This window comes from Camelus ferus, chromosome 31 (assembly GCF_009834535.1).
Source record: "Camelus ferus isolate YT-003-E chromosome 31, BCGSAC_Cfer_1.0, whole genome shotgun sequence".
NCBI classification, from domain to species: domain Eukaryota; kingdom Metazoa; phylum Chordata; class Mammalia; order Artiodactyla; family Camelidae; genus Camelus; species Camelus ferus.
In genome coordinates this window covers 15,523,901-15,538,921 of record NC_045726.1, presented here as the reverse complement: position 1 = coordinate 15,538,921, position 15,021 = coordinate 15,523,901, and the positions used below count along the sequence as shown (strand labels likewise).

Genomic DNA, 15,021 nt, shown 5'->3' with positions numbered 1-15,021 from the left:
GGGCAGGTTAACTGGTTGAGGAAACTTCCAGAGGAAAATGGTGAATGGTGTTCAGAGAGCGTCACAGCTGTTGGCAGGGAACCCCTGGCACCCTGTTCATCTGATACTGAAGGAGGTCCCGGCTTGACGAGACCTGCCTCTCCCGGCACCGGGGCACACACCTGCCTCCTATCTGGGACTCTCCTCCGATGTGGCATGAGCACTCTGGGTGGTTAACGTGGCTGGTGGCACCTGCAGTCTTCCCGTTTTGTTTGAGTTCAGTTTAAACTGAGCACACCCGAGACGGAGGCAAAGACCTTGTTCTGCATTTTTGAAAGGGGCAACTCACGTAGGAAACCTTCAAGGTCCCGTTAGCCGGGAGCTCCTCAGAACCCTTCTTAGAACAAAGGCATTGGCTGAGGAACAGAAGGAAAGAAAAGATGTGAAGCGCTCAGAGAACCAAGGAAGAAGACGAGAGAAAGACGGAGGCCGTGGGCATCAGCTGTCACCGGAGTGCGGGGGCTCCCAGACTTGGGAGGGCAGAGAGCCACAAAGATTGACAGCGTCTCACTGTTGACACGATCTCGTATGTCCCCTGGGGCAAACCCGCCTAACACTCCAGGTGTGAGGGTCTGATGAATTCCTCTGGCCCTCCAGTCCTCCTCTACAATCAGCAGTGGGGGAGTGGGTGAAGTGGGAGCACAGATCCTGGTCCCACCACTGACCAGCTGTGGGACCATGAGCAAGTCCCTCCCCAGTCTGGGCCTCTGAGAGTTCATTCATTTAAAAAAAAAAAAAAGCCCCTGGTGATTCTTTTCAGGTCCAAAGCTAGGAGGCGTTACCCATGAAGCCAGTTATAATTAAGTTCTAGACCCAGAACACTGACCCCTGACCTTTGACCTTGGACTAGGAACTTCTCTCTCCTTGAAGCCTGGGCTGCTTCCAGGCTGCATGAGATCTCAGGGCACGAGTGCTATCCACTAGGAGATGGGGAGGAAAGAAGGGTGTTCTAATAAATAGTGTTATTTCTAGAAAGAAGCCTCTCCAACTCAAGTCCATTCTATATGCCGCTGCTAGACCGACTTCCTAAATAAAGCCAAGTTCTGTTAGACGCCACCCCTCTGCCCATTCCTGCTGGGCTCCGCACTGCCCCCAAGTCACGTGCAAACTCCGAGCTGGACACACAGGGCCCCCCTCGTTCTGACTCCACTTGCCTTTCTCTCCCCACCCCTTATCTGTGCCACCCACTCCCTCCCTCTCTTAAAATCACACCCAGCCCACAGGGTCCTTCTCAAATTCTGTATCTTCCAAGGAGATGTTTCTGACCAACTGAGCTTTGTACAGAGATTTTTTTTTTAATGTGTCTGTCTCCTTCCCTAACACCAGGCCAGTGACACCCCCAAGATTCAGCAGTGACTTCTGTGGCTCCAAAAGAACGCGGGGAGGGTACAGCTCAGTAGAGCGCATGCTTAGCATGCATAAGGTCCTGGGTTCAATTAAAAAAAAAGGAATGGAACTGGGTTCCATGGAATGAACTGGGTTCCTGGGGTCCAGAACAGCAGCTCTTAGAGGTATGTAGAAAAACAACTTGAGGGAGATTTCTGCGGGGAGAGAATGGTATTTAAGGGTCCTTTCCATCCCGAGATTTTCGGGTTCCCATGCAGAGTACGGTGCATTGCTTCAAAGCAGGCTCTTCAGTTTCCGGATCCATCTTGGACCCCCGGCCTTGGAGGTCCTGCTACATCTCTATAGAAGTAAGTCCAGCATCCAGAGAAGTTTCTAAGTCAAAAGATGGTTGAGACACCTGCTAGGAGGCCCGGGGAAGCTGAAAGCTCCCGGTGACCCCGGTGGATGAGGAAATGCCGCCTCGGGAAAGCCGAGCATCCTGCCCCTGCCCGCCCTGCAGCCGCAGCCTCTGAGCAGGGCAGCTGCAGGCCGTCCGCGGGGAGGAGCAGGGCAGCTGCGACCCCCTCCTTCCCGGGCCCCCTCCAGCGCAGGTGGAGGCTGGGGGCTGTGCCCGGCGGCTCTTGTTTTCCCCACCTGCCTGCAGTGCGGTTTGTCTGCCGGCGCCAGGGAGGCGTAGGGGCTGGGGGAATTTGATCGGTAAGGAGGGGGAGGCTGTCTCCCCAAGACATGAGCACGGTCTAATCCTTCCCTGCCTGCTCCTGTACTGCTGAGATGCCCTGCCGCGGGGAGGGTCAGAACGGGGCCGAGGCTGAAGGATCTGAAGGTGGTGATAAATCAGGGAGGTGCCCTGAGTGCTTCAGGGTCCCTCTGAAACTCTGCTGCCCCTGACCTTGCTACTGAGGTGGAGAGAGAGGTGGACACAGCCCAGCCATCCTCCAGGCACTGAGGACAGAGCTGCCTCTCAGGGACTGGCAGAAGGTCAAGAGCAGCCTCGGGGCTCCCCACCCCCAGACCTGCACCCCCACCCCAGACATTCGCAGCCTGGTTCCCCAGCGCCCCTGCCTCCCTAGCTGCCTGGAGGCTTCTGTTCTCAGGGGTTTCCCACTGTTTTCCTTGGGAAAAGGATGGGAGGGAAGGAGCGGGGTGCAGGGGAGGGGGACAGATTGGGGGCCCCCCAGGTTCCAAGGCAGCTTGGGCAGGCACTGAGTTCCCCTTCCAACCTCTCGCTGGGAGACCAAACAAATGTTATCGGTGACTCAGAGAATCTCCAGTCAAGGTCACTGTGCCCGGCCTGATGCTGTCTCAGGCAGCAGAACCAGCTCTGTACTCCACCCCCTCCCAGCCCCAGGGCACGGCGTGAGCCCTCCGAGAGGGCCCCACGGCCTGGCTGGAGGCCTGGCTGGAGATCCCGGGAGCCTTCAGCTTCAGGGCAGAAGCTGCTAAGTTTCTGTTTCCCTAGCTGGTCTGGTCTTCTGCGGTTCATTAACCCTTCCCCTCCCGGAAGCTTCCTCTCCACGATCGTAGGCCAAGCCCTGAAAGCTCCTGTGGTATTCCCCCTCCTCTCGTGTGCCCCGGAGCCCAGACCCTGTGGCCCTTGGGCAGCACAGGGAGATCTGAAATGGCTGGGGAGGAAGGGCCACCGCTGGCCTCACCACCATCCACCTCAGCCACCTGGGGCTGAGCCCTGATCCTGTCCAGGGCTGAAGCCACACACAGGAGGCCCAACACACTTTCTCTTTCAAGGAGTTTATCATCTGGGCAGGGAGGAAGGATAGAGGTGAGAAGCTGAATTCTAATAGGTAGGAACAGATGTTCAGTGGCCCTGATGCTACCTATGGTAGAATTTAAGGAACGGGGAGCTGGCAGAGGATGGAGACTCTCCCCACAGCTCATGTCCTTTTCCCCTCCACCCCGGGCAGGGGCAGCCCCAGTAGTGAGTGTACCCCTCTCACCCTAGAATGCCCGGCTGTCCTACTGGGCCAGCACCCCCTCGCCTAGGGCCCACCGCCCCACCATCCAGGATGCCTGGGGTCACCGGGGACAGGTGCTGGCAAGGCCAAGCTCTGCTTCCTGCCTCCTTCGCCTTCTCTTCCCTCTCCCCTTTCCTTGCGTGCCGGTGCTCAGTTCTCTCTCTCTGCAGCAGGAATATAATGTTCGGCTGCTTTTACGCCCACTCTCTGAACGCCGCCAGCGAACAATGACTAAGGTGGTGGGTGGAAGTACAGCAAGTTGAGACCAATTTAGCAGCCGGGGTGCCGGAGGAGGGTGATTTAGCAGCAAGTAGCTTTGCAACAGCAAGGAGAGGGAGGATGCCCCCAAAGCCAACAGAACCGGTGAGCCAAGTGTGCAGCGCAGCCCGGGGCCCCCAGGCAGGGGATGCCTCAGCACCTGGCGGGCTGTGCACTGAGGTTAGGTCATGCAGTGGGAAGGGTTCGTCCTTGGACGCCAGTGGAGTTTCAGAGCAATGCCCACCCCCTCGCCCCCATCTCAGCTCTACCTTGGACACCTTTGAGGCACCTGTGTCCTGGTCCCTCCCTGGGGCTGGGAGTGTCCCCTAGCCGGGGCCCTCTTCTTCTAGAGGATGCTGGTCTCAGGGAGGGGGCTGTCCAAGGACACTCCAGGTCGCGCCGAAGAGAGAGGCCAGCCCAGGTCCTGCCGTCCAGGACAAGAGGATTCGCGTCAGGGGGTGTGAGTGTGGGTCTCAGAGGAGAGCTTGTCTGAGATGGAGACATGAGGATGAATGGTGTGTGTGTCTGTGCGTCTCTCTGTCTTGTCTGTCTGCCGGCAGCCACCTTGAACGTGGTGGTCATCTCCCACGGTGATGAGCCGACAAGGAAGCAACCCTGTGGGTGATCTGGGTAGGGCAGCTCTTTACTGCCTTTGTTCCAGACCCTGGATGGAACTCACATCACAGCTGTTCAGACACCAGTTTGGCCTGTCACTTAGGAAGAAAAATCACCTCTCTGCTGGATTGATTAGGACAATTAGTTTTAGCTGTTAGCACACACACAGTCTGTCCTCTGTCTCTTCCACCCTCCCTTCGCTGCCCCCCTGCACCCTCTTCCCACCAGCCCCCCATCCAACTTTTTCCTCAGCTGGGAGGTGGCCTCCATGCTTGACCACCTCTGAAGCCTGGTCCCCACGCGTGGCTTCCAGGACCAGCGAAGAGACTGCTAACCTCCGTTCAGTTTGGGACTTATTTACATACAGGTGAGGTGGAAACACTGAAGTAGATTACGGAATAACGCTTGGTATTCCAACGTCATGCCGTTAATTCAGATTCTGGGAAGACCAAATTTGCATAATTTCAACATGGAGTGGACTAAACCTTATGAGCTGACCGGCTATAAAGAGAAAGAATCGACATGCGATACATTTCGTTCCTTAAGTCGGTCTCGGGTAGACATCCCATTATGCTAGATACTTCTTAGCCGGCTGTTTATTGAGCGTCACGTGTATGCACAGCAAATGCTTAGAGAAAAGAAGGGGTGTCCAGAAAAAGGGAAGACTCTCATCAAGCCTGCATTATAATAATTATAAAAGTAACTGAGTTCTTATAATTTTAAAATTTCTCTTTTTTTCTGCACATTCAACCCTTGCCCACAATTCACTGACCCTAAAACCATGTACTTCATGAGGCTTAATGGTTGGGCGGTTATAGCCCCAACTGGGATGTCAGGATGGCCGGGTTCAAATCCCAGCATTCCACTTAAAGTCTTGGGTGAATTCCTTTACCTCTGGCAGGCTCACCCAGTTTTCTCACCTGCCAAATTGTAGAAGAAATCTCAAGAGTTGTCAAAAAAAATTAAATTAAAAATAATATTGTAAATCAACTACACGTCAATTAAAATAAGAACTGAAGAAATAATAAAGTACTATACAAATAAAAAGGGCTATTAAAATCACTACCTTAGGAGCTTGGGGGTGATCAGGTCATCTGGCGAGAAGCAGGATGGAGATTGTTTTGCCAAAGGGCAGCTAGAAGCCGAACTGGTCCATGCCTGACTTTGGCTGACACATCTCCACCCACTTCTCCGGACCCTTGGAGCTGGACACTCATCTGCACACATCTGGACACATCAATGCCAAGCTGCACACTCATCTGGCCGGCGGCAGTTGTACGAGGTGAGTTCCCTCCCACTCTGCATCCCCTAACCCCGTCTGGTCTGGGTGGCTGGCTGGGCTCCCACGGGGGCTCCCCTTGGAGAGAGAGCCCCATCTCTCTCAGCTCTCAGCTTGCATCTGGGAGCTGCAACCTTGCTGCTACGTTTCTTCTCTAAAGGGAAGGTCTAAATCCCTTCCTGAGGTTCACCTTCAAGGTTCAGTCATGACCGCCTCCTCCTGGGAGTCCTCTAGCTTACCTCCCTCCTAGTAAGCAGCTGCTGTGCTCAAAGGTAGCACAACCCAATTTCAATGGACTTGTCACTGGTTCACGTATGCTCCTTGCCCTTCCCAATCCTCGTCACAAATTTTAGTCCCAAACCATGATTTAGCCATTCTGTTTCTCCCCCATTTCCCCGGCACCTTTAATAAAGCGTGAAGTGTAGAGGTCTTCAAACATGAGTGATGCCCTTTGAAAGGAAAATGAAAAATCATCACGGACCCCAGAGAAGGCACGTGAAATCCTGATCTGAGAAATAACGCGGTGGTGCAAAGGGCACAGGAGGGGAGTCCCTGGACTCTGACCATGTGACCTTGGGCAAATCAAGGCCAGATCACCTCCCTAAACACGGTAGCAGTTCACGCTGGCAACAGCACCGTGAGAATGTCCATTTCAGACCAGCGGTTTTCAAACTATGGCAGCACAAAGATCTATTCAAATGCAAACTCAAAGACCTACCAGTAAACCGCCTACAGATGCCCCAGGCAGATGGATAATTTTTGGTTGGCCAAACCCCAGAAACACCTCATCATTGCCCTGAAACCGCCGCCCACTGGGGTTCCAAGTGCCGAACTTTAAAACCCCAAGACTAGATCACACCCAGCCCCTCCCACTTGGATCACTGTACTTCTCCGTGGATGGATCTGGAGACAGAGTGTGTAGGTTGGCCAGGTGGGGGCAAGGTTAGGTTTTCTTTAGGCTCCCGAACTGTTGGAGGCAGGAATGGAGAAGCCCTGTCTAGGCAGAGGGCTTGGCCCGATAATACAGACAGGGAAGTCAGAGGTCACACCAGCAAAGTGTCCCCAAGCAGATACCTGCTGCTGGGAAAAAGTGCTCCCGCCAAGAATCTCTGACAGTTCTCTTCTCTCCCATTACTTTATTAAATAAGCATTTCCTCAGGGCTCCCTCCTAGTAGCCAAACACTATTCCGAACTGGGACTTCAGGGCACAATCTCTGCCTTGAAGAACTTTGCAGGCTCCTTACGAGCACCCAGAGAGCACAGAAAGATGGCTGGGACTTCAGAGGAAGGTACGTGGCCCAGACCTAATAAGAGAGAAGGGACAGTTTCTTGGAGGAATTGATGTGATGGTTAAAACCAGAAATGCAAGTGGGAGCTAGTTGGGTGGAGGCAGAAAGACGGGGGAAGAAAATTCTGCAGAGAAGAAACACATTCAAAAGTAGCAGAAGAAAGTGGAAAGAGCCAGGTGGCGGAGCTGAGCTGAGTTCAAATCCCTGCTTCTGCACTTCCTCTCCTGGTGACGTTCTTTAAGGCTCCGCCTGAGGGGCTGTGCTGAGAATTAAAGGAGAGAATGCACAGAAAGTCCCGGACACGCAATGTACTGGGTGAGTGGCGTTGCATGCTGTTAAATACCACCCATGACACGAGCCTATAAGCTGCATCACCACAAATCTGCCACCATCACCTTATTCATCCTTGTAGGCTCATTTTCTGGCCGAGAGCCGTGCATTTTGGAGGCATCCAATGAGTATGTATTAAATGAACGCTGAATAAGAGCAAAGGCACATACATACATTTTCGGGACTAGAAAGCCATTTTTACGTAGCTAGAGCCCAGCTACCTCTGCGTCCTTACAGGCAGGTAGGATGTGAGGGTGAAAGAGATACCAAATGAGATAACGTCTGCGAGGCACAGAAAGCGCCTCAAAAAGCAGGGCTGGGGATAAGTACAAGGTGTAAGTAACACCGCACCTGATTAGTGTGTACGCCTCTGCCCGCAGATTTCCACCCACGGACTCTGCCCTTCTCCACCCTTGAACACAAACACCCTTCCTGTCTGCAAATGCTGTATTTTAATACCCATCTTCATGTGCCTACAGATACCTGCATACTTCCAACAGCCAGTATTTTCCCCCAGCATGACCACAGAGAAGTGTTCTTGAACTTAGGGGAAGCTCAGGTTACACACACTCTGCCCCTGCCCCGACCCACTGCTTCTTCAAGGGTCCCTGGGGCAGGAAGAAGGGCCAAGCAGACAGCTCGTCTCTCTGCGGTGGGGCCCTCGGCTCCCACTGATCAGGCTGCATTTCCAGTAGAGCAGGAGACCCTTACTGGGCATGGCTCCTGCCAAGAGCTCTCTAGAACTTGGTGGCCCCTCACTAGTTAGCTAGCAGCCAGGGCCAGAGCAGAGGGGCTGACGGCCCCAGGAGGGTGCAGAGAGACTGGAAGTGGAAGGACCCGGGAATCTTAGATGCTCAGCACCCCAAGCCCCTCCTGGTTCCTGGGAAACTGAAGGCTAACACGTCTGGAGCGCTTTCCTGAGCCTGACACCCTTGTGGGCGAGCAGAACACTCATTTCCTCCACAGTTTAATCCTTTCCACTTGGAGCAGGAAGGGGAAAGCCCTTGGTGTGTTTCAGAGCCTGTTGCTTCTGAGTTGTGTGCTCGGAAGCCTGGAGTTAAGCCTGTGCAATGGGGTGTGTGTGTGTGGGGGGGGGTAGGGGTGGTGAGAGTGGAGGTCTGGCTGCCTTGGGGTGGCTGAGAGGAAGAGGTGAATGTGGTGTGTGTGTAGGTGTGAGACTGTGTGTGTGTTGCTTCGGCTGAACTGCATATCCAGGACCCGCAGCTCCAGAGGGCCACTTAATTGGGTTCATCACCCTCCATCCGCCTCAGCCCCTGAGACCGACTCCTACGGTGAAACATTCCAAACCTCTAACTGCCTCCGTGTCCCCGCCACCAGCGCGGACACAGCCCATCTCCAAAGTTCCAGGCGGCAAAGTTCAGCGGCCGGGCCCCGGCTGTCAGACCCTCTCGCACACCTCCCGCTGGCTCATCTCCGGACCTCGGTGTCACCCAACACCCACGTCCGGCCAGATCAGACTCGGGGCCGGGAGGAGATAAACCCCGTCTGCGGGAGACGGAGACAAAGACGGAGGGACGGACGCACCATCCTTTCTCCAGGCCCGGGACCAGAGCCGCCGCACGCGCCCTGGCAGAGGGGAAGCCCTGACAGTTACATGTGGAGACAAAGACACCTGGACAGACGCCGGCACAGACAGACAAAGACCGACGGACGCGCTGGCACGCCGCGGGGAGCGCAGCTTCCCCGGAGCCCGGGCGCCCGGGCGCGGCCGCGGACCCTTCTCTGGAGCGAGCGAGACCCTCGTCCACCGCACCTTACCTGCCCCTGCGCGCCCGGGGCTGACTTGAGGTTTTTTGTGTTTTGGTTTTTTTCAGTATGTTTTGCGATGGGCTCCCGTCTCTCTTCTCCCGGAGCTGCCGGGCCGGGCGGGTCCTGCTGCTGCTCGCGGCTCCGGATCGCTGGACGAGGCAGGCAGAGAAACTTTCGGCCTCGCCGCCCGCCCGGCGCCCGCCCGGCGCCCGCCCGCTCGCTCGCTCCCGGCGCGCCGGCCTCCGCGCGGGTCCCGGAGCCGCGGGCGGGCAGGAGAGCAGGGCGGGGCGGGCGGGGCGGGCGGGGTGGGGCGGGGCGGGGCCAGCGCCGCTTATTGGCCAGGGCGGGCCGGGGCGGGGCGGGGCGGGGCCGGCGCCGGCGCCCCTGATTGGCCAGGCGCGGCAGACGGCTCGTCCTTGCGGCTCCCGGGACTTTGTTCCCAGCTGACAGCTGGGGCTGCTCTCGACCTCCGGGCTCCTCTGCATCCGCCTCCAGCACGGGGTCCCTGATCCCCCAACTCTCCGTTCTCACTTCCAGCACATCTCTCCGCTCAGCCCCATCTGCTCAGTCTTTCTCTCCCACCTCTTTCCCTATTTTTTCTTTTTTTGTCCTTTTCTTATTCCCCCCTTCTTTATCGCCTCCCCCTGTAACACCCCTTCTTACAAGTTTCGTTTTCCCAGCACCATCTCCCCACGCCAACCCCTAAACCCTGTAAAAAGTCTGGATTTCTAGGTCAAGACTGCACCAGCAGCCTAGTGAGGGTCGTTGGTTCACCACGCCGGGATCGTAGACTGGAGCCCAGACCAGTGGCACCCCACTCCCAAGACTGTTCAGAGGCCAGCTTTTCCAGCTCCCTCCCAGGGACAGAGTTTTAGGTGAAAGCTGAGGCCTGGTTTATAGCTACTCATCTCACCCAGTACCTTTCTAATACTATCATTTTCTCTACCACCCTCACTTTCAACTTCTAGCCTTTGAGCTGGGAGGGGGCCCAAGCTTACAAATTTTGTTTGCACAGAGGGGTAGTTAAGTGAGGTTCTGGGTGTTGCATGAGGCTGGGATTCTGAGGCTGTACTGAGGCTAATCTGGTAAAAACCAAGCATGGCTCTGCCCTGGGCGTGTCAGAGGGGGAAAGACTGAGGTGGCTGGCTTCTGACTATGACTGAATGGAGGAAGACAGACAGAAGGGAAGTAGCACCCTTCCACTCCAAGCCGGGCGAGGTATCCTCCCCACCTCCAGCTCTTGGAAGACGCCAGCTCTCAATCCCAGGCCTCCCGGGAGGCAGCGAAGCATGAGGTTTACGAGGTCAGACAGGCTCTGCGACTTACCCCTGTGTGACCCCGAGCCCATTCCTTAACCTCCTTAGAACTAAACGTTTTCGTTTATAAAATGAGGGTGACGATGAGGGTAAGAATGTAAACTCCCTGAGGGTAGGGACTTTGTCTTTTGCTCATGGCTGAGGAACTTGATTTGTTTTGTTCACAGATGTATCCCCAACATGCAGAACTTGGCTGGCACGTAGTAGGCACTCAGTAAATATTTATTGAACGAAGGAATTTCTTGTTCATAGATTTGTTGTGAGGATTAAATAAGAATCCTTGGTATTTCATAAGTACATACACACGGTAGCTCTTACAAGTAATATTACAACTTCTAGGTGTCAACCCCAAAGGCTACTCAGCCTTCTCTGAATAGCACCTTGTCTTCCCCAGTGGGTCTCATCTCTCATTTGGAAAGCCATTCTCCGCCTGTCCAAAATTTGAGACCTAACATGCAATCCTCACACCTCCTCTGATCGTCCCAGAGAGTGTTGCTGCCTGAATGCCCAAAGACAAAGTGTGCTCCAACATTCTCAACTGCCAGGCTTGCTTTCTTCTGGGGATGCTGAGCATGAGAAAATGAAAGGTGTATATTTAATAGATTTGGTTATGAATGATTGTGGAGAAAATTTTATGTAAATATATCTCACTTTATGTGTGAGCCTGCCACTCACATTGCAAACTCACACACAGTCAAGATAATGGGTACGAGTGGCTGTCCAGCCTAAAGGCAAAGGGCAATGAAATATGTTCATGGTTTTTTACAAGAGGATCTTCCTAGCTGGGTGTTTTTCCTTTCAGGAACCCACAGGAGGTCCTCACTTTCTGTTTCTCTAAATTTGTATTATGCTGCAAATGAATAGGCTTATTTATTTGTTTGTTTTGTTTATCTGGGGGGGTAGATTTGTTTGTTTGTTTGTTTGTTTTAATGGAGGCACTGGGGATTGAGCCCAGGACCTCATGCAGGCTAAGCGTGTTTCTACCACTGGGCTATACCCTCCCCCACCTTGAATAGGCTTTTTGTGTCAACCAAGTGACCAACAGGAAATTTAATATCATTTGTGTAGGCTCATTGGTACACGATCTGAGTCAGTGAGGATCCTGATCAGGACAGCACCACTTATTTTTCATGGACTAGTTAAACTAATTACGGTAACTGGTTTAACAGCTTAAGCCTATGCAACCTTCAGAGAACAACGACTTGGTATTATCTGATGACTAAGGGTGACGTGTAGATATTTACTATTAGAGATAAGGAACGCTGGAGGTCATCCAGATAAATTGGTGTACAATTGGTAATAGGTAATACTTCTTAATAAGCGAGTACCTGAATTTGTCAATAAATGAGTTTTATTAAAAAAAAAAAAAGTCCGGAATGATGGCTCCTTTCGCTGAAGCTCCGAGCTCTCGTGTCCTGTCCATCAACACAGTACGTGTTCGCTTGCCTGCACGGTGGGTGTGACTGCAGGTCTGTCATTCCCTGGAATGGGAGCTGTCTGGGGTCAGGCACTGGGCTCCACACCTCTCTCCAGGGACAGACGTGGTGCTGCCACAGGTGGGAGCTTCTCAGTCACAGACACCTTAGCACCTTGGAGGAAGGGTAGATTCTTGGAAGGAAGAGAAGGGGTCGAGTGGTCTTCAGACTGCCGTCAGACTTCATTTTTGTGTCTTCAGATGTGGTGTTGCATGAAAGGGGCAAAAGGGTAGGGGGAGGCCTGCCTCCTGGTGCTGGCCCTTCCACTGACTATTTACATGCTTTTTGGACAAGCCCTGTCCTTGGCTGGGCCTCAGTTTCCTCATCTGCCAAGTGGACAGTTTGGGTGAGGCTCCTTAAGGGGCATCTCCAGCAGCGATGTGCTGTGGGTCTCAGTCAGAGCCATTCTAGGTAGACATTCTAGGGACTGACGTACAGCCCTGTTATAATGATTGAGTAAGGCCAAGGGTCTGGGCAGAGTGTTGGTGGGTGAGTGAGGGGTGGATTCATAGAAACTCCCTGTGCCAGAGATGCTTCAGAGATGAAGTGGGGGGTATTAAGGGTGGGGTGGAATTAAGGAAGCAGAATGGGAGAGGAGAGCTGTGATCATACAGGGTATGTGTGTGTGTGTGTGTGTGTGTGTGTGTGTGTGTCTGTTCATAAAAGCCTCAGGAATGTGGCCTCCAGAAGCACAAGGCCACAATTAGCTTCCTGATTCAGCTGTTGGGCATGGTAATGCAATGCCTGGGTGTGTCTGCCCTTACAGCCCCCAGTGGGATTCTCAGTGTGGCTCCTCTTCCTTTGTCTGGTGAAGGCATGCTCCCTTCCTAGCCCTGGGTATTCCACGTGGACCTCTGCATCACTCAGGCTCGCCCTTGGCTGAGCTGAGTCTCAAAAGCTGGGTCGCAAAGTATGTTCTTGTAGAAAATTCCCTGCTACCCTCATTGACTCATTACCTGAGATTCAAGTAGTTTCCTGTTTTAGTTTATCATTCGTTCTGTGACTCCACTCTAGGACCTTAGATGGGCCACATAGGACCAAGGTCATGGACCAGTTAAATCAGCAGCTTCTCTGGAAACACCTCTCAGTGCACTTTTTCCTCTCACAGTTGAAATAACTGCCTGGTTTCTTTTTTATCTTCAACTCTTCTGCAAGTTTCTTGTTCAAAGACCAACATCATTCTCATTCAACGTTGAATCCTTAGCCCATTTTTGGTACACAGCAAGCACTCAAAAAGTACTTCAATCCTTTCTGTGGTGGAAGGCAGGCCGACGTGGCAGAGAGGGGGATGAACTCCAAGGCAAAATATCCACATCTCTTCCCACTTCTTCAAACTTCTGATCTTGTCATAACCTTTTTGAGACTCAGTTTGCTCATCAGTAAAACGGGCCCAATAACATCTGCCTATCTGTCTCATGGCAACGGCACAAATATGAAAAGAATGAATGAAATCAAGGGTGGTAAGAAAAGTAAAGAATGTTCAATAATTGTTTAATATTATTCCAAGTCTGAAAATTCAGAGTCTTGTGTCGGGAGGTAAGAAAGGTTGAGTATATTTAACTGAGGTTGGGTAATCTCCAAAAGTAGGTGGGAAAATACTATAATGCTAGAGCATTGAGAATCCCTTTAAGGAATCTGTAGGCCACTACTCATCTATCTCCCAGCTCCCCCAGGGAAGCAGAGGAAGGCTGGTTTTCCCACAACCGGGGCCGATGCCTCCTGGTCTTAGAAGATGCCCCACCAGTGTCCTGCCTCCCCCCAGGGTAGAAAACCGTTCCCCTGGAGTTTCCCCAGATGGGGAGCTCTTGTAACCAGAATTTACATTTCTTACCTGTGCGTTCCTGGGCACCTCGCACCTCGTATCTCCGGGCGTCAGTAAACTCTCCTTTGCTTTGGGAGGGACGCCTCTTCCTTGACGTCTCTGGGTGTTACGATGACAAATTAGATAAAATGCTAATTGTGTTTCTCCTTTCCTAGAAAGTACTAGTGACTTCCAGAAATTGTTTATCATTCTCATTCCTATCATCATCACTGTCGGTAACATTATGATCTATAACTTCATTCGGAGTACTTAGCCTACATTCAGGTTCAGGAGACCCGGGAGGTTGTCAAGGGAACACACAGTCTTAGATGCCCCGGGGAGAACTTGCTGACCTCAGAGTTCCCATCCCACAGTGACTCAGCTCCCCCAATGAACACGCTCAAGTTACCTTAGGAAATATATCTACCCCACTCTTTCTTTTCTTTTCTTTTCTTTTCTTTTCTTTTCTTTTCTTTTCTTTTCTTTTCTTTCTTTTCTTTTCTTTCTTTCTTTTCTTTTCTTTCTTTCTTTCTTTCTTCCTTCCTTCCTTCTTTCTTTCTTTCTTTCTTTCTTTCTTTCTTTCTTTCTTTCTTTCTTTCTTTCTTTCTTTCTTTCTTTTTCTTTCTTTCTCTCTCTCTCTCTCTTCTTCCTTTCTCTCTTTTTTTAAACTTTTTTTTATTGAGTTATAGTCATTTTACAATGTTGTGTCAAATTCCAGTGTAGAGCACAATTTTTCAGTTATCCATGAACATACATATATTCATTGTCACATTTTTTTTTCACTGTGAGCTACCACAAGATCTTGTATACATTTCCCTATGCTATACAGTATAATCTTGTTTATCTATTCTGCATATGCCTGTCAGTATCTACAAATTTTGAAATCCTAGTCTATCCCTTCCCACCCCTCAACCCCCGGAAACCACAAGTTTGTATTTGATATCTATGAGTCTGTTTTTGTTCTGTATTTATGTTCTTTTTTTAAAAAATTCCACATATGAGCGATCTCATATGGTATTTTTCTTTCTCTTTCTGGCTTACTTCACTTAGAATGACATTCTCCAGGAACATCCATGTTGCTGCAAATGGTGTTATGTTGTTGGTTTTTATGGCTGAGTAGTATTCCATTGAATAAATATACCACATCTTCTTTATCCAGTCATCTGTTGATGGACATTTAGAATGTTTCCATGTCTTGGCTATTGTAAATAATGCTGCTATGAACACTGGGGTGCAGGTGTCTTTTTGAAGTAGGGCTCCTTCCCCTACTCTTTCATTGAAAGGAAAACTGAGTAAAAGAGCAAGATGAGAAGCTGGCCCAGCTTCCCTGGAACTGGGACCTCAGGGTCTTAAGGCCTGGGTCCTATACCTGCCTTAGCAACCCTGTGACTATACAGTGGCTGAATGTGGTTTGGTTTGGTCAGTGTAGACCACAGGCAGACAGTCTTCCCCTGAGCAGAGAATAGGGGACCGGCCACCTCATCTAATGCAAAACCGGGGCTCCAATGGTACTAACTAGCTTCTAGTGCAAG

General features: G+C 51.9%; 1 protein-coding gene across 2 annotated transcripts in view; it reads right to left on the bottom strand.

Moving 5' to 3' along the window:
• The window catches only part of LZTS1 (leucine zipper tumor suppressor 1), a 48,457-nt gene extending 39,287 nt beyond the window's left edge, over positions 1 to 9,170 (bottom strand). For both annotated transcript variants that reach the window (XM_032470771.1, XM_032470772.1), the window contains exon 1: positions 8,907 to 9,170. The gene's annotated coding sequence lies outside the window, so the exon portion shown is untranslated. The remainder of the gene's footprint in view (positions 1 to 8,906) is intronic.
• Positions 9,171 to 15,021: the final 5,851 nt, after the last annotated feature.